Genomic DNA, 24,616 nt, shown 5'->3' on the forward strand with positions numbered 1-24,616 from the left:
GGGAGATGGGTCACTTCCGCAGCGTAGCACGCCAGCCCCTGTTGAGAAGGAAGCTTGCATGTCATGTCACAGAGCAATGACCAGATATTACGCAAACAGCTCTGCTGCTTTCCAAAAGACCCGCTCATCTCTTTCTTGCCTCTAGGAGAGCCGCGTGCAGGAACTCTGGTTTGGAACGCTTTGAATTCTTTTAAGCACATTTAGCATACTTTGATACGGGAATTGCAGATCCAATTCTTCTCAATGTTGTCAGCAAGCACTCTTGTAGGTCCCAAGCTTCAAATCTCACATGGAGAGGCAGGAAACACTGAGTGGCAACATAACTGGCCATGTGCTCATTGACCTGGGGGCCAGACTGTGACTCCAGCAAATGTCTCCTTGCTTGTAGCGTTCACCCGTAGACGGTGAGAGCCAGTGACCAATGTCGTTGACCTGCTCCTCCGTTCGTAAGTTAAGCTAGTAACGGATACTTTTAATTTTATGATGGAGAAAGAAACATCTGGCTATTAACACTGCCTCAAATCTTTCAATTTGCTCATAATTTATATTCCAGTCCAAAATGTTCTGTTTTTTCTAGTGCATGTTTTCTTCTGGTTTTATCATATAACCCACCTTGCCTTCTGCATTGTTTGTTAGACCCTAATGCGACTAGATGTAAATATTATTATATGCTTTCTTAATTTATGTACCTGTCTTTGGGTTCCGAACACAAACACCACATGAACTAAGATTTTTCTGGTGTGTGCCTTATTGAACCAGGTGAACACCTTTTGAGATATAGCTCCCAGGTTGTCTCCTTTTTTATGGCACACAGGCGCTGGTTGCACCATTCTTGCAGTGTTTGCACTGTGTGTGGAATAAGTCTCTTGACATACTAGACTTTGCATAGGAATTACACATTAAAACACAAACAATCTGTGAATATTTTCTTTCCTGCACCAAACACTGAACTGCAATTGGAGTTACCTCACAAACGCATAAGAAAAATGTAAGCATATAAAGTTAACATAGATTGGTTGATCTATTAGGAAGTTATACTGCTCAGTGCTTAAAGTGCTGCTGGGTGCTTAAGTCTGATAATACTAAGTTGATTCCATTTGAGAAGAAGCAGCAATCATATATGAGACCTAAAATCATTGGGCGTCATCAGTGTAGGAGATATACCTGACCCAATAAGCATACATTCGTTAAACCAATGGGAGCAACTAAAAATTAACAAGCATTTGCAATGCAAGAGGTCTCGCATTTGCGAGAGTTTAAGCTACTAGCATTGCAAATGACAATGCCTTTTGTTTGTTATAAAAACAAAAACATAAATAAAAGACGTTGGAATTTACAATCCGAATAGTTCAAACTCGCGTAAATGCGAGATCTATTGCATTGCAAATGCTTGTAATATTACTGTTTGTTTACTGACTTTAAAAAAAGAACATACACAACCACACAGGTACAGGCTATTGCTTTACTGTAGAATGTATGTAGGAGGCACAAGAGCACTTTACAAGATAAAGGGCAAAGAGACAGTCAGTTAGTGATTGGAGGGGTAGCTGGGTGTCTTGGAGTGTAGGGGTCCTAGATAAGAGTTGTAAGGCTATCTGCTTCGTTGTGGCTTTAGTTTAGTTTTAGCAATTAAACATGAAAGAAATACACATGGTTTTTAGCCTGCCCAGGGTTATCTCTCCAGTGCTAGCCTCCCTGTCCTTTCTGCAGTCTCCATGCTCGCCTGGTCGTTGTAGAGGGTATTTATTGCCTCTCTATCAGGCCCTTGCTGATACTGGACAAGGGCTTTGGGCAGCCTGCCACTGAGGAGACCAGTGGAAGAGTTTTGGAGCAGCTCTTTGAACTTATAGTGATTCCTTCATGGTGGCTGCTGAATGAGGTGGCTTTATGGTGGCATGCTTGTTTGTTACGTGTTTGTGGGCACTCGTCTCCCACTTTCACCTCAGTTTACTTGGTTTTCCCATTTTGGTTATATTATTTGCTCTTTCTTCAGTCTTCCCCCTCTTCCTCTCTCTAATACACTCTCCCTCAGGGTACTCGCTGTCTCTAGGGGGGCGGCTGTATTCCACCCTGTCCTTTCGCTCCTCTCTCTGGGGCTTTCTCACCCGGCACCAGCACTTAATTGTCAACACTGGTGCTTGTGACAATCCGCCACAAAGTGGTGCTGTTTGGATACGTTAGCGATGACTACAACATCAGTTAATTAGTAATTCAATCTACGTTAAAAATGACTCTTACCTGCTGCGTAAGCCATTGTTATAGCTTTTTGGGTTTGAAGTAGTCCGAATTGTCACACTTGTAGGAGTGTGACGGTTAGTAGCTGTGTTGTTATTATAATTTAATGCACACAAAAGATCAAAGGGAGGGGCACTAAAGGGAGAGCATACTACTCCCTATCTGAATATAAACTCACTGGAAGTACGTTCTCAAGACTTATCGAATTGTGGAAAAGGGGAAACCACAGAGGAGAGGTCTCCAAGTGTAAAGTAAAAACAATGCGAGGGCCAAGAAGTTGTATGGACCATTTGTGGCGGGGAGAGACCTTTCTAAGGATGAGATCCCTCACTCATCCAAGGGTGACATGCTTCATCATAGAGTTCCCTCCTCACGCCAGGGCTACAACTCTTCTGTGCTGAGGCGTTTTACAGAGAGAGGACCGAAAATATGATTAGTGAGGGGCAGAATGCAGAAAGAGATAGAAAGGATTTTAAAACGGTCTCCAGGAAACAAAATGTCTCCGTGGTTTCCCCATTTCAATGATTCGATCTTGAGAACGTACTTCCAGTGAGTTTATATTGTTATTATAATTGGCAGTACAGCAGGGGTACTGTGTGGTGGAAGCTGCAGTGGCCTCCTGACGAAAGCCCTGGCACTTATTACTGATTTGTAGACTTTTATGGTACTGCTGTTTTGCTGCAGCAGACATGATGAGCACTGGTCCTCCACATGCGCTGGATGGGATGGTAGTTCACACAGGGCTCAGCTGGAGTCTTTTTGGCTCCTTCTTGAATCTAGAGGTGGGCGAGACACAATGCTCAAGCCAGATACCTAGCTCTGGCTCAGCTCAAGGTCCTGTTGGATGCTTGAGCCCAAAACGAGCTGACCTTTAAGAAGGCTTTGACCTGCCACCCACACTCTAACCCCATGTGCCGAGAATTAAAAAAAATATAAAACAGATGTCCATCTAGTGGCTGAATGGTACAATGGGAAATCGGAAAACCTAGGATTTTTCCCAGGTTCGCTGCTTGACCAAACCGTGTGATATTAGGCATATATTTTAGTTCTCTGCGCTTCCTTTTTTTCTTTATTGCATGTGAGAGCACTTTGAAATATGTGAGGTCCGGTGTATACTATACAAGTACGTTCCTTGTGTCTGACTTAGACTATAACGTAGCTCCATGTAAGAATCTAGGACACACACAGGGTGCACATGACAACTGACTTGTCTCTTAGTTCACTAAAGGCATTGTGGCCACAGTGAAGGATGAAGGGGCAATATTTTTAGGTTCAAGCTTAAAAACGTGTAACAAATGCCTACTAATGCAGTGATATAGTCTGATGTACTAAGTTACAATGCTTCTGTATGTTAAAGAAACACACTTTCTTTACTTTGAGTCTTCATTATATTTTTATATAGTGTTTGCTGCACAGTTTACGTGCCAAGCATTTTCATGGCTCGGCTCGTGCAAGGACTATTAGAGCCCAGCCAGTCCCTTGACTCAGCTCTCCCTGTTAATTTGTTGGCTCACCCACCTCTACTTGATTCCAAATCACCCTATGCTTAATATGTTCTAAGCACAGTTGATTCTACGGTTGCATGTGAGTGTACATGACCACCCTGCCCCCCCAGTCTCACCGATCGCCCCCCACCTTCTTGCGGCTCCTCCACAAGAGAGGAGGAACGTCTACCCGCCTGCTGCGAGCTCAGCAGGCAAACACATACATAAAATGGCATATTGATGCCATTTTATTTTGCCACCAGCTCGTGCTGTATACAGCGCAAGTGTGAGGCAGGGGGCGAGGCTGAATCCTGCTACTGCAGGATTACTGCTGCCCCTTTCAGTGCGCATATCAGGTTGGCCGACTGGCTACCTACGGCCAGCCCGACATGTGCACTGTAGACCCAGCAATCTCCGGGCTGTGAAACGTGCTGGCACAGGTCCTCAGCCTGAAAATGAGTGTTGGATTAGCCTGCTCCCACCAATCCTGGAGCTGCTCTCACACTGATGAGAGCAGCTCCAGGATTGGTTGAATTCTCGTTCTACTTAGCAGGGAGGAAGTCCTTCCATTCCTGCTTGTGGACACTGGGTAGAAGTGCCATGCCAGGGAAAAGTACAGCATTTATGGTGAGTTTGGCACCATCACGCCCCACGTAGTTTATAACCAGTAGCCACCACTGCTCAATCTTCTTGTGTGTTTTTTCCTCAGCCTGCCCTGTCTTGTGTAAACTCGACAACCCCGGCGATCTCTTAACTACAACCAGTGGGCATTCTGACTGACCAATAAGAAATGGGTTTTACAAGATAATTCAGAAGAAACCATTTGTAACTGGTGAACTGGAATTTACGCAAATGGTAAACACTTTCCATAGTTCTTGGGAAGAAAATGGTGAACATCGCAGAGCAGACCAATGAAGTCTAACACGCTGTTAAAGACAGAAATTAAAGCATTTTGACATTCATATTAAAATGCCATACTGTGTCTTACATCCTCGGATCAGGAAATACAGTGCTGTTTTGAAATTTTTGCTGCAGGAGGGAGATAAGTTGGGGTAAAAGTATGACAACTGCTGTGGAAATTAAGCAGCAGTCCCAGAGCACAGTAACTAGAGATTTGCATATTTTGTCCTGCCATTAAACAGTTGCTAGTTCACCTTTTGCAGTTTCTTCCATGCAAAGCAGCATTTTACAGGGAAAGAACACTCACTGTTTTATGCAAAGTCCGCTTGTTCTTAAGGATATGTTCGATGTAAATCGTCTTAAAAGTTGTGATTTTTCTTGTGCGCGTGGCAGAGCGAAAAACTTCACAATGTCTGAAATTGTAATTTCTTGCCATATAACTTTTATAAGAAAGGAAAATATTGCACACTCCTACGAGCTTCACACTTACTTTCTGTGTGCCTGCAGTCGGGTGAACAGAAAAAGATGCAGTCAAGGAGCCAGCTTTAACCTCCAGAAACTACACTTATTCTGTATGTGGTGTGGTCGAGTGCCAAGCGCTTGTAACCCTGCTGCAGACGAAACATGACAGCACCCTTCTAGGGCTGCCATACCACTCAATGTATACATTACACTGGGCTTGCAACATGCTGTTTTAATTGACCCAGTGCATCATAGGCACAGTACAGTTGCTTCACTTCAATTAGAATACAATTGCTATGTTGCATAAAAAAGGAAATCTCCTCGTGAAATCCTGGCATTGTGCAGGCGGGGAGAGATCTAACACCCCTAGCAAGTGATGGCTCATTGGTCAGTTTCATTAAGTCTGAGGGACATGAACAGTGATCCTCTCGCACTGGTACAAGGACTTGGTGTGTGATCACGGATGACTGGTGGGTAGCTAAGCGCCCTATGATCTATGCAGCGTAGGTCTGGTGATGGGCGACAAAGGCCCTTCGCGAGTTGTTCAAGACATTTGTAGCGCTTTGTATGGATGGCTAAGGAACTATTAATTGTGCGGTTTGTAAAACACTTTTGACCACTTTTTTGAACCCCACTTCAACAGGTTGATTAGCTGCTGTTTAACCATCACCCGTGTTGTCCTTCTGCTTGACTCTGTGTGGGTGTGCACACACTGGTCTGGAGTGAACTTACAACCGCCCCTTGTGTGCACCTCGGTTGCTGCAGGCGACACTGGTCGAGGTTGCAGCAGTCCATGTTGTAAGGTGTTATGAACCAAGTTAGGGCACTGGAACGCTAGCATGGCAAATACCAATAGTAAAGATACTTACCTTCGGTAACGTAATATCTGGTAGAGACACAGTCTAGCTGCAGATTCCTTAACAAAGAATGGCGCCTGGGGAGAATTCCAAGTTAAGGAATCTGTGGCTAGATGTTGCTATTAAATTTAGTGCTGTTTTATGAAGAAAATAAAGTTGTGGATAAGCTGAAGCGTAAGGGACTTGATGACTGGGTGTTGGGTACAAGAACAGGCTAGGTGTTAGTCAAACATTGTCATGTTGGGAAAGGAGACTATTCAGGGCTAAGATCATTGTGCTCTTGCAATACGTTGGTCACAGAAAGCTGATCTGTGAAACAGTAGACATAGGACCAGAGAACGTGTGTTGGGCACGTCAAGCATCCAGTATGAAGGGGGGCATGAGAGAAGCATGATTGGTGAGGCATGGCTGATAGGACCCTCATTCTGGAGGAAGGAAAGGAGGGAGTTGGAGAAAGGATTGAAGAGCACATGGGTATTCAAAAGCACCTGGATACCCTCACGGGTGACCAGTAACGCTCTCTAAATCGACTGATCGATTGATTGAAAATAGGACAGGGGTTCAATTGCCATCAGTCAAGTGTAGTGTTTCTAGTTTTGGGCTTGCATGCCGGGGGCTGACCACCATTGAAAGTATGTGGCTACCATGAGCACTATAATACATGAGACCCTGCATTCCACGGCTCTAATTTCCGTATTACAGGTGACTTGTGACATTGTTAGTCACCTGTAATAAAGAAATGACGTAGCTGCTCAACTGTAATAAGTTATTACAGATGTGATGTCAGAACTCAGTGCCTTCTGCCAGAGCCAGCAGCAAAGGGGAAAGGCAGGACATGGCTTCTGCTCTTTTTTCCCCATAGATGAACTGTGATCAGTAAAAAGGGGATATTTATATCAACATTTGTTTTCAGAGTTTTACATAGCGCTGGCTGGACCCGGAGGTATCAGAGCACTTTACATGAGGATCAGCGGGTTACAAGTTACAAAATTACATCAGTTACAGGAGCCAAGTATTACATAGGAGAAAAACAGTGATTACACAATAACATGAGTTTTTAGCGCATAGCATAGCCAAGACACAAAACCAATGGGGCATGGAAGGTAGAGGGGAATGGTAAAAAGGGGTAAGGAATGCAGATCGGGTCAGGCAGACTGGCCGGGGGAAAGTACTTCAGGGGGACAAAACAGTCAAAGTGAAAGACAAACAAACCGGCTGGGCACCAACAATCCAAAACATCCAGTGTATTGGTGACAGTATATGATTGGAGGAGTGTAGGAGACCTAAGGGGGGGTTCGACTTGAGGAAAAGGTCAGTCAGGCGAACAAGGAGCAGTCCAGCAGCAATGACGATTGGTCAAAACCGCCAAGATGGAGGACTCAGGTCAAGGGAGCCGATAGCATTATTCCAAAATGGTGGGATATACAAAAATCCAATACAAAAACCATAAGGTAGCTGACTCCACGGCTCCACGCAGGGCTGGATGGGGTAGGCAGCCACAGGATCACGGAGGGAGGAGGCGGGGGAGGAACGGAAACACAGCGGAGAGATGAGGAAAAACATGCTTATTCTGTGCAGGCTTTATGCAATTATATAATCTTTCTGCATGTATCTCCACAGAGTATTTAAAATCAGACTTGTATTAAACTGATTCCACTATCTTTCAGCAACAAATATCGAAGTGCTTTTTGGTGTGATTGATTTTGCACGACAGATTCTAGTTATTCTACTGGCAGCAAACATCCTCTTTTTGTTCTGAAACAGCAAAAAGGATTTAAGCGGTTTGTGTGAAGGGTGGCAGTATGGCCATGTATTATCAGGAACAAAGTAACCACTGTAGTACATTATAACGAAATTGCCTGTTACCTCGTAAATCCCCCTTCAGCCTAGTCCCTCTATATTGTCACAGAACTCTGCAGTGACATGCAATATCCTTATAATAAAAGTGTGTTTTTTCCCTAAGGTACATGAGCATCAGATTACATCAAACATGTTATTTGAGGGAGGAAGAGATTAAGGGCCTGATTTACACTTCGGTAGAGGGGATGCTCATCACAAACCTAATGGATATCTCGGCCACAGTATTACAAATGCTATAGAATATAATTGCAGCTTTTTTAGCACGATCTCGACCCGAATGTATAGTACGAACTCAACCCGAAAGTATTGGAACGCTTTACATGAGCACCAGTTACATTGCACATTCATTTTTGCCCAGAATTGCAGGATGTTGATCAGACTCCGAGACTCAAACCTGGTTCCCCAGCTACTAAGTCGGCAGCTCTGACCGTTACGTCACATCCTCTCCATGTGTTTGCAATATGGCAGACAGGATATCTACCAGTCACATTTTGTGATGGAGTTTCCCATCCGCCAAAGTAAAAATCTGGCCCTAAGTAATTTGGCCAGAACAAAAGGATGTTGATATGAGGTAAGACTCCAACCTGGTTCTCAGATTGCAGCTCTAGCCATTAGGCCGCATCTCCTCCACAAGATTTGGGTCAGTAGGGCATCTCTGAAGCATTCTGGTGTTGAGTACATAGCGTTATAATATGGAGTGAAGAGGAGAGAGAGCACCTTCGCCGACGGCGAAAGAAGAACGCACTTGGAAGAGAGGGGGGCAGACCATGTTGAGACCAATTTGAGTGTGAAAAAGGCTGCTTTATTGAAACAGGTGCACCTTACAATAACATACCTAGCAATTCCCTTACATAACTAAAACTTCGATATACATCCGATATCTGACCCTTGACCCCACCCCCCGCCCCTACGATCCCCTCAACATGCCCCCACCCTGCCATTACCATATTAACAACATTACAATGTATTGCAGTAAAAACATATGCACTTCTATTAAACCAACATCCTATACCTGCCTTTCTGAAACTGTAAATAACAAAATGTCTACCACTGAACCTCAAACTACCTGCCTACACTTTCCCTGCCCATGTTCCCAACTTCCAACGCTAACTAAAAACTTCTGCCAACCCTGGCCAACTTTTCAAAACACTTGCACACCTGTCCCAATCAAAGCTAGCCACGCAACTACCTAGCATAAAAACTGCAAACCCCATAAAATCCCATTCGAATTAGGGATGGGGGGGGGGGAATTCCCTGTACCCGCTACTCTCTGCTCCCAGCCACAAGGTCACCAAACCTAAAATGGTGGTTGGGAGCCCACCCAGCAGGCCCTTATACTTTGGGCTACACCTGCCTAGCCCAAAAATTTACAAAATGGAAGACCGCTGGCCTGCCCCGCCCCTCCCAAACTGCCCAGAGGGCAGACGTCCCTTCGCTCGGCTGTCCCCCAAACTCCCATTGGAAGAGAGGGGGGCAGACCATACTGAGATGAATTTGTGTGTGAAAAAGGCTGCTTTATTGAAAGAGGTGCACATTACAATAACATACCTGGCAACTGCCTTACAAAACTAAAACCTCGCTATACAGCCGATATCTGACCCCTACCCCCACCCCTACGATCCCCTCAACATGCCCCCACCCTGGCATTGCCATATTAACAACATTACAATGTATTGCTTTTAAAAATATGCACTTCTATTAAACCAACATCCTGCCTTTCTGAAACGGTAAATAACAAAACATCTACAACTGAACCTTAAACTACCTTCTTTGTGGGGAGCCCACAAAGAAGAAGTCGTCCAGATAATGTGTCACCAACTGGTGCCCCGTGTGCCATCAAAACAGGCACTGTAAAAATGTACTGAAGCACTCAAATAATGCGCATGAAATAGAGCAGCCCATCACCAATGCTTTGTCCACGTTCCATTTTCCTTCGAAATTAATACCCAGAAGATTCCAGTCTTCTGGATGGTACTGGAAGCAAACGGAAAGCTGATTTTATATCACATGTTGCCATTGGTGCAGCTGTGCCCGCCTCACGACCAGTGACATGGCCACGGCAACCGATTAATATGATACTGTGGCCCCTTCCTCATCGATAAAGTCGTTGACCGAAATCCCTTCTGGCCTTTGACAGATGCCTACCCTTTCCCTGCCCATGTTCCCAACTTTCAACGCTAACCAGAAACTTCTGCGAATCCTGGCCAACTTTTCAAAACCCCGCCACCCAGAAAAAGAGGGGAGTGTCCACTAACCCCTTTTTCTGCCCCCCGTTTCTTGGTTTACTCCAAGGTCTTCCTTCCCATATGCTTTTGCACATTAAAGGTCCTGGCTAATATTTCCCTGACCTCCAGAAGGTACAGATCCATGCCAATCCTGGAAAGGTGAACACCATCTCCCCTAAAAAATTTAACTGTATCAAAATGCATTTGTGTGTGGCATATCCTGCCAAAACCGAGACCCCTACAAAAACATGCCCTCTCGGTATTCAAATTATGCCTGGCCCTGTCCATAGTACCTGGGTTAACTACTCGCCGCCACACTCTACGAGGTACTAACAAAGTCCATAATACAAAACAACCTGCCACTGTTCCTTAATTAAGGCCAAATCTCTTTTCAGCTCCGCATAAAGACAACACTCTTTTCTTTGCACAGGTCATTCTCCGCTAAGTGTAACACCAGGATATCCGAGCACTTACCGCCCACTAACAAACCATTTAAACAAGGGACCAACTCTGTCCAGCTCATGCCCCCTTTGCCTTTCCACAAAACTTTAAACAAGCATTTGTTAAATCCCAAATTTTGCCCGAAATAGCTCTGGCGCACCTGTACAAGTGCCCATTTTATGAACGAATGCTTGACGACCCAAAATAGTCATCTCCTCTGCCTGAGGGTCGGACACAGAACCTGAAACGAAAAAGATCAGCATGAGTTTTGAACACTTATCAACCGCAAGCTCACTTCTCTCCTCCCTTCTCACATAGTGCCTATAACAGTCAGACGACCAGCACCCCGACTGCCTGATGTCTTCTTGCCCCCAGCCTCTGTTACTTGCCTCAGATGCTGCCCCAATGCAGAAAGAGTGGGTGCCAAAACCCACTCCGTCCACTCCCTTGTGATTTAAGGCTTTCCTCACAGCTGCCAGCAGCTGATACGCCATTACTCTTACCCCATTGGCATGTGTGAATACCGCTCCCCTTGACCCCCCTGACATCTGGAACCACTGTGACGCCCATTTTAATAGGCAAATCAATGTGGGGTGAGCTGCCTGCAGCATCACCCATTTTCCCAGCCCCTTCTGATACGTTTTGGACAGGCTCAACCATATCTGTACACCCGGGGTAAAACGTTCTGCCAAGTTACCCCCCCACCCCTTTTATTACCTAGCAGCTCCGATACCCTGAAAACCCCAAAGAACATCCACACCATCAGCGTTTAAAACATATACATCTCATACTCATCTTTGCAGATCTCTGGCAGTACCACCAGTACTTGACTCAGCATCCACTAACACAGTGGCTTCCTCCTATGTCACCCCTGTCCTTGGCTCCCTCTCCCACCTAAAATTCTCGTTCCCAATTCCCCTGCCGTCAGCTGATAGCCCCATATTAGCTTATCCACAAAGGCAATTCCTGCTAGTTTCCCAGCGATTGTGACCCTCGACAAACCTTTGTCAATGAGGTATAGAATAAATTGAATAATATCTTCCGCATGCCGTCATTTTGCTGCGTGCCTATGTGCACCCGACAGCAAGAACTCTTTCCAGGTTAAACTGTATGCTACCCTGGTGGATTCCACTAAAAACCCTACCACCAGTCGTCGCATCCTAAGTTGCCTACGTACCACAAATGCGGGGGCATCGGCATCAGGGTCCTGTCCGCGTCCTTGGCTAGCCCACGGAATCTCCCCCACTGCGAATGAGACTAAGCATCTGCTATGTCATTGTCCACACCCGGGACATGTAATGCCTTCAAGCATTACATGTCGCAAACAGCCGAGAACAAAGACTCTCAACAACTTTAAAACCTGCTCCTCCCTTGCTGACTGGCGATTCATTATTTCGACTACTGCCATATTATCCACCCTGAAAAGAACCTTCTTGTACGCCAGTTCTTCCGCCCACAGAGTCACCACAACCACCAAAGGAAAGAACTCTAGAAATGCTATGCTCCTTTCACCTTCCCTCCATTCCATCTGACATTGTTCCGCGCATCACTTCCCTTGCCAGAACAGGCCGAAACCCGTGCTGCCCGCTGCATCTGAAAATATTTGCACGTCCCATGTTAGGTCTTCCTCTCTTGCAAGCGAATTTCCATTGAAGGACTGCAAAAACACCTTCCACATCCTCAAATCCTCCTTCACTCTGGCGGAGAACTGCACGTGATGGTGAGGCAAAGGTTGTTCTGACAGTGCTTGCTCCAGTCTCCTACAAAAAGTCCTCCCTGCCCTCACCACTCTGCACGCGAAGTTAAGGTGCCCTAACAGGACCTGTATTTCTTTGACCTTCACTTTCTCTTCTGACAGCATGTCCCATAACAGTTCCAGCATTTTCCTTTTCTTATCCTTTGGCAAGCACACCCGCATTGCTCTAGAATCAATCTTGATTCCCAAAAAAGACAGGGCCGTGCTGGGGCCCATTGTCTTTTCTGGTGCCAAAAGCACCCCAATATACCCCACCAGCTCTTGAAAACTTTCCAGCGCTTCCTGGCATTCCGCGGAGCTAGGGGAGCCCACAAAGAAGAAGTCGTCCAGATAATGTGTCACCAACTGTAGCCCCATGCGCCATCAAAACAGGCACTGTAAAAATGTACTAAAGCCCTTAAATAATGCGCATGAAATAGAGCAGCCCATCACCAATGCTTTGTCCACGTACCATTTTCCTTCGAAATTAATACCCAGAAGATTCCAGTCTTCTGGATGGTACTGGAAGCAAACGGAAAGCTGATTTTATATCACATTTTGCCATTGGTGCAGCTTTGCCCGCCTCACGACCAGTGACATGACCACGTCAACCTATTAATATGATACTGTGGCACCTTCCTCATCGATAAAGTCGTTGACCGAAATACCTTCTGGCCATGACAGATGTTGGATTAGTCTGTATTGCCCCGCTTCCTTTTTTGGCACTACCCCAACGGAGGAAACAATTAACTTTTCCATGGTCTGGGGAGGAGCCAAGATGGCGACCGGGACGGCAGCGTAGGCTCCCGGCTCCGTGAACCTCCACATCCCGCACAGATATCCTGCATGTGATCCTCAGCCTGCGCTACATGCCCGTGTTGGTGATCGAGAGCGGCAACCGATCGTGTGATCCTGAAGCTTCCAGCGGCGGTACCGCCCGAGAAATGCTCATTTGAAGTTTGCGGCCTGTGCAGCCCTGGAGCCGGGACCTCGGGTGGACAACATGGCCGGGCGGCAGTTCAACAACAGCGGCCATTGGTGACCGGGTGGAGTCGGACTACCGAAGCGGCGCGAATATTGGTCTGAATCTCGCAGTGGTCGCTCCTATCACCGAGAGTAGCGTGACGGGTGCATACCGGGGGTGACGATTCCAGGGGTTTATCGGCGATCACCTGGACCCTCGCCAGTGAACTGATCGGACGCGGCCTGTGGCTCGTCCCGATTTGCGCGGGCTGCTCCCGGTTTTCGCGGACACTGGCCCAGGGGGAGAACGACTGTTACCTGTGGCCGCACACTGTATACACATTTTGCCTGCCTCCGGACCTTTGTTTGCAGGGATATGGAACTTGCTGCGCCCGTGCCTGAGACCCGGTCCCCATCTGGGATGGCCCTGCCCTGCGGCCATCTTGATGGGATGGACTCTGTCATCCTGTACACTGGGACACAGCAAGATTGGGAGTGTGTGGCGCAAAGGAGCGTGGCGGAGCGAGCGCGGGGGACCGTGCTGGGGTACGATGACCTTCTAGATGCTCTCGGAGCCCTTCATTCCACCCTGGTCCACGGCACCCGGGTATTGGGGAGGAAGCTGGATGGTATTGCGTCAGCGTCGGAAAAGTTGCGGTCTGCCTGTCCCCAGGTACATAAGGCTCTGTCTCACCTTCCACAGGAGGAAAGTACCGTGACCGCCTCTGTGAATAAGGGACGGATGGAAACTTTGGACACTGTGGCAGCGTGTGGTCGGCTGGCTGTGGGGTCGGTCTGTTCCGGAGGTTTTGGACTTGAGCAGACGGTGGTGACTTTGTCCCATGCGCGGCCTCCGGCGACCCAGGCAATCTTCACGCAACGATCGCCTGCTCTGGCCGATTTCTCCTTCCTGGACCTTGTGTGCGGCGCGGGCCCTGGGGCAGTACTGGGAACGGTGATCTTCCATGACGATGACTGTGCTGATGTTTCGAAACGTCCTCCCCATATGTGTGTGTCCCTTCCTAGTCTTCTCTGGACGCTCCTCTTCCTTGTAACTTTGGACATGATGGTGGGTCGATGGGTATGCACTGGTGGATTCGCAAAGAGTGGCCAAGGATAAGGCTGATCCTTCCGAGGTGGTCAATTAATAGGCGGGCGGGCTGGGGGGTTGTGTGCTTTCACGACGTAACTAATAGTGTAGCCAGTGCATAATGCTCCCCATTTCTCTTAGATATGGCCGAATTTTTGCTGTTTACTGTTTGCGCTGGGGAGGAATATATTGTGCGGGAGGGAGAAGCCGGGAGCATGGTTGAAGGCCCTCCTCCAGTTTATTATTACTCTCTCCCCTTTTCTGTTAGGGGGGGTTTCCTCTCTTTCCCCTTTTTCTCTGTTTCTTCTATATTTCGGGTCTGGTTCTGGGGCGACAGGCACGCTGCGGGGGGGGGGGCCGTAGTCATCTGCAGAGGTGCAGGGTGGGGGGGTGGGGGAGGGGCTTCTTTAGTCCTTTACTTTGTTTCTATGGCCTCCTTTTTCTTTTCTTATTCTTCTTTGTCTTTTTCTGGGGTCAGTGCGGTAGGTGTCCTTTGTGGCCAATCATTGTTTTTCATTTGTGCCTCATTTCAGTGGGGTTTTCTGGGTCCTAGGGCAGAAGACTGCAGGCGCAAACGGCTCGTGATATTCCTCCACATCCTGAACCTTCTGTTTCTGCGCCATTGACTTGATAGATTGCCATTTATTGTTGACGTTCATTATTCTGCCGGCCTTTTTTCGCTGCTGAGAACTTGATTGGCACCTGATCCTTCTATCCCTTATTGTAAAATGAAAACCTTTTATATCCTGGTTCCCCTCTTGGGCTATTCGGTGGACAAGAGAATACTAGCATGGAAAATCTGCTTCCCGAGGTGCTGCATGTGGTTAAAATCTGTTTGCTGTTATTTTCACTGCTTAGCGGCCGGCCCCGAGGGTTGTAGGCCCATACTTGTCTTTATTTGCAATGTCAATAAAGGTTTTCCACAAAAAAAAACAAAAAAAAAAAAACTTTTCCATGGTCCAGTCCTCGAACGGCCCCGCCATCCTACCCTCCCTTACTTCTTTGTCCAATTTCTCTTGCAGTATATGTTTATGTTCCGTGGCTGATTGCAAGTTCTCTACCCTTCTCCTGTGTCTAAGACCCATGTAACCCAACTGAAACCCCCATCTGAATCTGTCCCTCAAAACCTGTGCTACCCCCAGATCATCATAGTCCTGCAACCCTGCTTCCACTTTCTCCAGTCTAACCGGAGTACGAGCCTTTTGGCCCAGGCCCTTGTTGTCCCTTACCTCCCCGGGCACCTGCGAACTGTTGCGGATGACCCCCAGCAGTGGCTCCCCATTGTTGACCCCCTTGATGGTAACCGCCCCCCACCCCGAAGCAGTTAACCAGCGCATGCCGGCCTCTGCACTTCGAGCATTCGTGGCGGAATTTACAAAACTCTTGAGTGCACAACCCCTTGTTGAAATCTCAGTACAACCCTCATGCTCCTGGCTGACCCTTTCCTGTGCCTCCCACCCCTCCCCGGGTGGGTCTCCCCTGAAAAGGCCTATAAACTATGGGAAAACCACTGGCCGTAAATATAGTCTATCCCCCTTTTGCTTCCCCCATGGTATGCTGCCACAAATCCGTGTCTAGCTCCCCCCATTTAGGTTTGAGGTCCCGTGCCATGCGCGCTCTGAATTCCTTTACATATTGGGCCCATGCGTATCCCCCTCCTGTAATTTGGGCCTTCTGAATCACATCCATGTATTTAAATAGCGCTACGCAAGGCTCCAGATATTTTTAGCAATACACACTTGCGTATATCAGAAACGCCGCTATACAGTTTTCAATTGTCAAGGGGACCCTCAGCTGCTTGGCCGTTTGTATTCCTCTTCTTTTGCCCTCTCCTCCCTATGCAGCAACTTAAGCATTTCCACATATTCCCAAGGGTTTTGTCACCACCATGAAAGGTAGTTTTTTAATCCACAGCTCTTCACTCTGGCTTTTCTTTCTTATCCTCTGTTGCCTCACTGTCCATGGATACTTTCCCGGTATTTGTACTCTCCTCGACTTTCCTACCACCCCGCACTCCCCACCTCATCTGTACCCACACCAACGTCTGTGATGTACTTCCCTTTACTTAACCTACCACTCCACCTTCCTGCCCCTCATACCACCACATACCCACTGAAACCATTAAGGGCTTCGCCTTTACACCCATGGCCTTACCTGGCTCCAAGGAGGGTGCCCGTACAGTTGCAGTCTGCTTCGCCATTGGCCCCGTGCTTGCAGAAGTCCTTGCTGATCTCACCGCGGTACCCAACACCTTCCATGCCCTTTCTGCTGATATCTGAAACATACTAGTGGATACGTTACTTTGTCCCCCCCCCCCCCCCTCTTCATGTCCTCCTCCCGTAACTCGCCTTCTTCAAGGCTTTATTCATCAAAATCTAGTTCCTCCTGTGCCAGCTCTTGGGACCATTCCTTACGTAATTCTACCCTTGAGTCCCTGCTGGACCCCGTCTCCCTGCTTTTGGTAGGGCCAACTATACCCGTCGGCACTACCCCAGCACCGCCACCCGTTTGATACTGTTCTTCTTTGTCCCTGCGGTCCACCGAGGCCCGCTGGGTACTGGGGCCACCGAGGTCATTCTGGGCCTTCCTGTGCTGCCTGCGACTGGTTCCCCCATCAGTATCAGGCACGCGGTTCTCAGCTCGACCCTCCCTTCACCTCGGCGCCAGCAAGCTGCTCCCAGCTCTACAGAGTCTGCTACGTTGCCCTGCTCCTCACCCTGAAAAACAAACATCTGGTCTGGTGTGCTGGTTCCCTACAAACGCCCTGCCTGGTCTATAATTAGTTTCTTATATTGTTCTGCCTTGTCTTCTGCCCATCCCCCTTTTACCCCAAAAAACCATTACCCCTCCTCGTCGCTGCCCCGCCCCTCCTCATCCCCACTCCATTCCACCATAGCCACAATGAGCGCTAATGCCGGCCCCTGCACTAAGCCCCACTCGGGACCCCCCATGTGCCCCCAAACTACGCTTACTCCCTGACCCAGGGCTCCCCATACCCCCTTACCCTGCCCGGTGGACCCCACCTCCTTGCAGCAACCCTCCCCATGCGATGTATGCATCTATCTGTCTCACCTGGTTTAACCCCCTCACCTCCTCATTCTAGGATGTAAAGCTATCCAAGCACTCCCAAGCCTGAGTGCCCCAAGCGGGCTCCCGTTCCCCAGGTATGTCCTCCCCTTCATCCTCCTCAAAATCTCGGGTCCTCATCCTCTGGGAGGGCCAAATTCCATCCCCCTCTCCCTTCCCCCGCGGCAACGCAATGTTCTGCCGGCCCCCTCACTGCCAGCAGACCCTCTGATCGGGACTCAGCGCGTGCCTTATTCCCGGCTCCGTGCTGAGGAGTGTTCCCAAAGCCCGCCCCCAACCCCCCACCTTCACTGACTCTACAGGAGCCTTTGCTCCCTTCTGTACAGCACTGGAGGCCCTTGAACTGCACGCTTCGAGCCCCGGTGCTGCTTCTTCCTGCATACGGGGCTGCGCTTCTCCGTGCCTCACCTCCCACGTGAGTCACGAGGACCTTGCCCACCCCGACACCTCAGATGACTCTCTGTCATCGGCCTGCACGGACGCCCTTGGGGCCACTCTCCTGGCATATGAGCGGCCCCTTTCACTTACCGCGTTGGCCTTCAACCACTTCGGGGATGTGCACGCCACAATCGCGGCAGCCACTCCCGTTGACGCCCGCAGAGGCGGGCGTGACGGGCCTGTGGCCACCGAAACCGCCAGGTCAAGCCGCCCGCCTTGCTCAACAGCCACAGCGCTTCCAGGACTCGATAATCCTCCATACTTCTGGTAGGATAATTTCAAGATTTTAATGACACTACCCTACCTAAGCAAATCGCACACAAAAATTCTCTGTACCCGCTACTCCGCTCCCAGCCACCAGGTCACCAAACCTAAAATGGTGGCTGGGAGCCCACCCGGTTGGCCCTTATATTTTGGACTACAATTGGGCTACACCTGCCTAGCCCCAAAATTTTCAAAATGGCAGCCCCCCCCCCCTCAGCTGCCCCCAAGCCCCCATTGTGGGGCAGGCTTCTTGTGAGGAAAGTACGGATATTTTTTTACATAACGGAAGGTGCACTCAAAAAGAAGTCCAGATTGATATATATATTCCAAAATTGCTTTATCTTCCTTTATTTTTAGAGATAGCGGACAGCCAACGTGTTTCGTTCCCTTAGCACAGGAACTTCTTCAGGGCGTATTGGTAGTTGCATGAATATATACTCATTCCATAGACTTTTAGTATGATTCAAACTGTTCACAACTCAATGTGGTGTATCAAATATTCAATATTCAAAAAACGTCTTCAAATACGAAGGTCTAGATATAGCCCCTAAAAGGAGGTTAGGGATGTTTAATAGAGAATAGTCCCTCAGATGAATAAAAAAGTCCTTTGTTGGACCAAAGAATCTCCGAATTCAGCATGTAACGGACGGCAAGATAACCGGCAGCAAAACGACACAGCAGTCGAGGAAAGTACGGATACCCTGCTCAGTAGTGTCCAGAACCGCCCCTATGAACAGGTTGCGCTGAGAGGGCACCAGGTGAGATTTGGGCACATTGATTGAAAAAGCCAAGTTGAACAACAGATGAGATGTTACCTGCAGATGATGTTGCACCATCTCTGGCGACTCTGCTTTCAGTAGCCAGTCGTCCAGGTAGGGGAAGACTCGAGGTGCAGTAGTAAGACCAAATAGGAGGACCGCAAACTGGTAATGTTGCGACCCAACCATAAAACTGAGATACTTCCTGTGCGACTTCAGGATTGGAATGTGGAAATACGCATCCTGTAAGTCGATCGACACCATCCAGTCTTCTTGCTGCAACGCCTGAAGAACCTGAGCAAGGGTTAGCATCTTGAATTTCTCCTGCTTCAGGTAAAAGTTCAAGACTCTGAGGTAAAGGATCGGACACAATCTGCCGTCCTTTTTGGGAATCAGGAAATACCGGGAGTAGCATTCCTGACCCCTTTCCTACTCTGGAACCACCTCTATTGCACCTTTTTGTAGCAATGTAAGAACCTCCTTCTGCAGAAGAAGCAGATGGTCCTCTGAGCAAAAACCTTGGCAAGGAGGGTAAGGGGGAGGAAATTCCCGAAAGGGAAGGGCGTACCCATTTCCCACAAGGTTTAAAACCCAAAGGTCCATCGTGACCAGTTTCCAACCTTGCAGAAAGTGGGACACCTGACCCCCAACAGGCCCCACATGATCCAGGATGGGGGATCTAGGGCTGCTTCCCTGTAGCATCATTGGGAGCAGAGGAGGCTGAGCAGGAGGAGAGATTGCGGCCAGAACCACGCCGACCCCTTTGCCTTCCTCTATGGACTTATAGAGTGGATTTTGCTGCTGTTGCTGCTGTTGAGGTTGACGGAAGGTGCGAAAGGAAGACCTTCCAAAACCCCTATACTTCCTGAAGCCAAAACCCTTCGACTGGGTCTGCAATCCCAAGGATTTCGCAGTCGCCCTGCTATCCTTGAATCTCTGTAAGGCAAAATCCGCTTTTTCTCCAAAAAGCTTTGTCCCACAAAGGGTAAGTCAACAAGAGTGGCCTGAACATCAGGTGAAAATCCAGAAGATCGGAGCCAAGCCTGTCTTCTTGTGGCTATGGAAGAACCCATAACTCTGGCAACAGAGTCAGTTATATCCAATCCTGACTGGATTACCTGCCTAGCTGCAGCCTGAGTGTCTGAAAGAACTTCCATGAAGCAACCCTTCTCCTCATCAGGCAATTTGGGGGCCAATTGCTTTACAGAGTCCATTAAAGCGTGTATGTTGTGGCCCAACAAACAAGTGGCATTAGTTGACTTCAGTGCCATACTAGATGAAGAGAAAACCTTTTTAGCTGACTGCTCAAATTTCTTTGAGTCTCTGTCAGCTGGAGCTTGTGGAAATGCCTCCGAAGATTGTCTGGAGCAGGATGCTTGCACTACCAAACTCTCTGGAGATGGATGTGAAGAAAGGAAGCTCGGATCCCCTGGAGCTACTCTATATCTTCTAGCCACAGCCCTTGAAACAGCAGGCGAAAAAAGTGGTTTGCGCCAAACGTCCATGATAGGATCCAGGATGGCCTCATGTATCGAATCCATGGACACGGCGTTGGCGGCACCGTTCGTGGAGTCCGCTGCGCCGATGGAGTTGGCGGCGTCAGACGCGGCGCAGCTGGAGCCGGCGTCGAGGGAGGCTCCGACGAAGGCACATGATCCAGACGAGGCCAGGAGGAAGGCTCTTCAGACGGCGCTGGAAACTGCCATGACGGCGCCATCGGCATGAAGGGCATAAATGGTGCTTGAGCATAGTGTTGTGGCACACCCAAACTGAATGCCAGCGGACCCATGGGACCTGAAGGTGCTCCGGATGGGAAGGCTGCTCTATGGAATACTCCATACATAGCATTTAAAAAATGCGACGGATCCGTCCCTGGAGCCGGGAATTGCGGGTATGGATTCGAACCTGTATCCAGCCGGGGAATAACTGGCGCTGGAGCCAATGGATCCTCTACCGGATCAACTGGTTCACCTTCAGGAACAGGAGAGAGTTCAGCATCCTGATACGGACCGGCATCGGAAGCTGGTGAATCCCTCGGCGCCGGAGACTGCGCTGGAGTTACCTTAGGAGAAGGAGACTTCTCCGGAGTGACATGAGGAGAAGGCGAAGGTGAGTCAAAGTCCCTACTGCGACGTCGAGGTGAAGGTGACTTTGAAGCTCTACCCTTCGTCGATCGGTACAGAGACTCATGCTTCTTCTTTTTCTTATGTCTTCTCGACTTCGACGAGTGTGAAGTCAACGACTCCGGCTTCGACTTGTCTCTCTTGCGACCTCTACCTTCCTTCTTCACCTTGGCCATAAACAGCTTCACTTCCCGTTCCTTAAGTGCCTTTGAGTTCATTTTCCTGCAACAGGAACAGTCTTCCACGTCGTGATCCGACGACAGGCACCATAAGCAATTTTCACGGGGGTCAGTGATGGACATGTGACCCCCACATTCCCTACACGGCTTAAATCCTGACCTCCTCAAAGAAGACATGAGTACTTTAAAAAACAGTAACTCACAAGGTAACAACAAAGTAACTCTTCAACCAAGGAGAGTGCTAGAAAACCGTTATGCGTCGATGGCGCGGAAAAAAGGGAACTGACGTCATCACGCCGACGTGGTTCTCTTATGGCTCCGGTGACATCATAAGGAGGCGCGAGCCGAGCCGTGGAATTATGATGTCCACGTCGGCGTGGAGAGCTAGGAAAAATTCAGTGGAATGCTGGCGCAGGGAATATTCACAAGGGAACAAGGTGAGGAATCCACTGGCAGATGTATCCATCAGAATTACGCTTACCCCCTGACCCAGGGCCCCCCCACCCCCTTACCCTGCCCGGTGGACTCCACCTCCTTGCAGCGACCCTCCCCGTGCAATGTATGCATCTATCTGTCTCACCTTGTCTAACCCCCTCACCTCCTCATACTAGGATGTAAAGATATCCAAGCACTCCCAAGCATGAGTGCCCCAAGCGGGCTCCCGTTTCCCAGGTATGTCCTCCCCTTCATCCTCCTCAAAATCTCGGGGCCTCATCCTCTGGGAGGGCCAAATTCCATCCCCCTATCCCTTACCCCGCCGCAACGCAATGCTCTGCTGGCCTCCTCACTGTCAGCAGACCCTCTGATCGGGACTCAGTGCGTGCCTTATTCCCGGCTCCGTGCTGAGGAATGTTCCCAAAGCCTGCACCCAACCCCCTGCCTTCACTGACTCTACAGGAGCCTTCACTCCCTTCTGTACAGCACTGGAGGCCCTTGAACTGCACGCTTCGGGCCCCGGTGCGGCTTCTTCCTGCATACGGGGCTGCGCTTCTCCGTGCCTCACCTCCCACGAGAGTCACGAGGGCCTTGCCCACCCCGACACCTCAGATGACTCTCTGTCATCGGCCTGCACGGACGCCCTTGGGGCCACTCTGCTGGGGCATAAGAGCGGCCCCTTTCACTTACCGTGTTGGCCTTTAACCGCTTCGGGATGTGCACGCCACAATTGCGGCAGCCACTCCCGTTGACGCCCACAGAGGCGGGTGTGACGGGCCTGCGGCCTCCGGAACCACCAGATCAAGCCGCCCGTCTCGCTCAAGAGCCACAGCACTTCCAGGACTCGATAATACTCCATACTTCTGGTAGGATAATTTCAAGATTTTAATGACACTACCCTACCTACGCAAATCGCACACAAAAATTCTCTGTACCCGCTACTCCGCTCCCAGCCACCAGGTCACCAAACCTAAAATGGTGGCTTGGAGCCCACCCGGTTGGCCCTTATATTTTGGACTACAATTGGGCTACACCTGCCTAGCCCCAACATTTTCAAAATGGCAGCCCCCCCCCCCTCAGCTGCCCCCCGAACCCTCATTGTGGGGAAGCCTTCTTGTGAGGAAGGTACAGATACCCTGCTCAGTGAGTCTGTGGGATGTGAAGATTAACAGACTTCAGAAACTTTGCGATGGAGGCGGGTCTAGTAATTAACTTCTGCTACATTGCCACCGAGCTCAGAAAGAAGTGCACCCGCAGCCATTTGTTCATGTTTTGTGATTCTGGCAGGAGAAGGAGCTGGCACTTAAGGAGACAACCGGGCCTTCAGGAGACAACTCAAGACCTGGCTGTTCGAGCAGTAGCGGACCCCCTCCCCCAAGCACCTTGAGACCCTCCCGGGTGAGTAGCGCGCTATACAAGTGAGATGATTGAATTAAGATTTTGTCTAAAATGCTGGGCGTTTTTCTTTAACATGGAATCCCTACTTTAATTATTATTTGGAAGTTTAGACAGCTATGAAACACATATGAAAGAATCTTTTTCTCTGTATTTACTATTTTAACTTTAATTTTTAAAAAACAAAAACATGACAGCCATGTCGGTCAAATACTGGCCAGGTGGTATTATCTACCACGGGAATATTCACCTCACAACATATTGCTCGTATTTCCATTTTTCCTGTTCTGTTCTTCATTTATTAGGTCGAGCCTAAAGCCAGCACGCATGCGCTGCTCTGCGAGACTTGTTGTGGTGGAGTAGCGAATAGAAACCCCACCCACTCACCGCCCATATTTGCCATTGGCTTGTGTCTTGATGTTATCACTTTTAAGCAAATTTTAAACAGTCTCAGATCTGGTTCACCAAATGATTTATTTCCTGTTCCAGTGATGTAAAAACTGGATGTACCTACACTGAGCGCAATTATGGAGCTACTGAATGCTTCCATTCGTGAATTTACTATACCTGGTGAGTGGAAGCACGCTATGGTTCTCCCACTTTTAAAAAAAGTTAATGCTGATCCAGAGCAGTTATCTAATTTCCGCCCTATCTCTCTGCTTCCAGTATACTCCAAAATCTTGGAAAAACACATCAACATTCAGTTAACTAAATTTCTTGCCACCCCAAATTTCTTACATCCTGCGCAGTCAGGTTTTCGGGAAGGTTTCTCGACCGAGACAGCGCTTTTGGGGGTCACAGAGAAGTTAGGAGGTCATCTGGACGCTGGGGAGACAGCGGCGCTTATTCTGCTTGACTTAAGCGCCGCCTTTGACACAGTGTCTCATCCGGCGTTATTGACAGCTTTGCGTTCATTGGGGATTGCTGGCCCAGCACTTAGCTGGCTCAGTGATTTCCTGACCAACCGCACATTTCAGGTTTTGTCATCTGAGGCCGCGTCGAAAACTCATTTATCTCCCTATGGTGTTCCCCAGGGCTCTATTTTGAGTCCTTTATTATTTCATATTTATGTTTAGCCACTAGCAGTGATTGCGGAAGAAGTAGGGCTGTCTATCTTCTCCTATGCCGACGATACCCAAATAATTTTTTCTTTGTCGGCAAATAGGTTTTCGGAATCATCTTCTCTTCAGATAGGGCTTAGGAAAATTGCTGATTGGATGGAGGCCAATTCATTGAAGCTCAATGGAGAGACGACTTAGGTTTTTACCTTGGGTAAGAATGTAGACCTCTGGGGCCCCCAGCACTGGCCACCTGAAATGGGGACTCTCCCTACACCTACCACTCAAGCTCGCAATCTGGGTGTGATTATTGATAATCAACTCTCAATGAAGCAGCAAGTGGCAAAAGTAGCTTCTATCTGCTTCACAATCCTGAAATGGCTCACGAAGATCCCACACAAAAAGCGGTAATCCAAGCACTTATTACATCTAGATTGGACTATGGCAACAACCTATATTTGGGAGCCAATAAGGATGTGAACCGCAGACTTCAATTGGTACAGAATGCAGCAGCTAGGTTGCTATGCCAGATTCCGCGAATGACTCCTATTTCCAGCTCTCTTCGTGAACTCCATTGGCTCAGGGTCGAGAGCTGTATAAGTATGAGTTCAAGACCCTGAGCTATAT

At 48.6% G+C, this 24,616-nt stretch overlaps 1 long non-coding RNA gene across 8 annotated transcripts in view; it reads left to right on the forward strand.

Moving 5' to 3' along the window:
• The window catches only part of LOC146854853 (uncharacterized), a 271,373-nt gene that overhangs the window by 33,584 nt on the left and 213,173 nt on the right, over positions 1–24,616 (forward strand). The window contains exon 6 of one of the 8 annotated variants that reach the window (XR_014981229.1): positions 4,429–4,871. The exons of 6 other annotated variants lie outside the window; for them this stretch is intronic. This is a non-coding gene — a long non-coding RNA (uncharacterized LOC146854853). Of the gene's footprint in view, positions 1–4,428; positions 4,872–24,616 lie in introns of those variants that run through there. One more of the 8 variants, XR_014981232.1, reaches the window with a different exon arrangement.

The sequence above is a fragment of the Triturus cristatus genome, chromosome 4_1, assembly GCF_964204655.1.
Source record: "Triturus cristatus chromosome 4_1, aTriCri1.1, whole genome shotgun sequence".
In the NCBI taxonomy this organism is placed as follows: domain Eukaryota; kingdom Metazoa; phylum Chordata; class Amphibia; order Caudata; family Salamandridae; genus Triturus; species Triturus cristatus.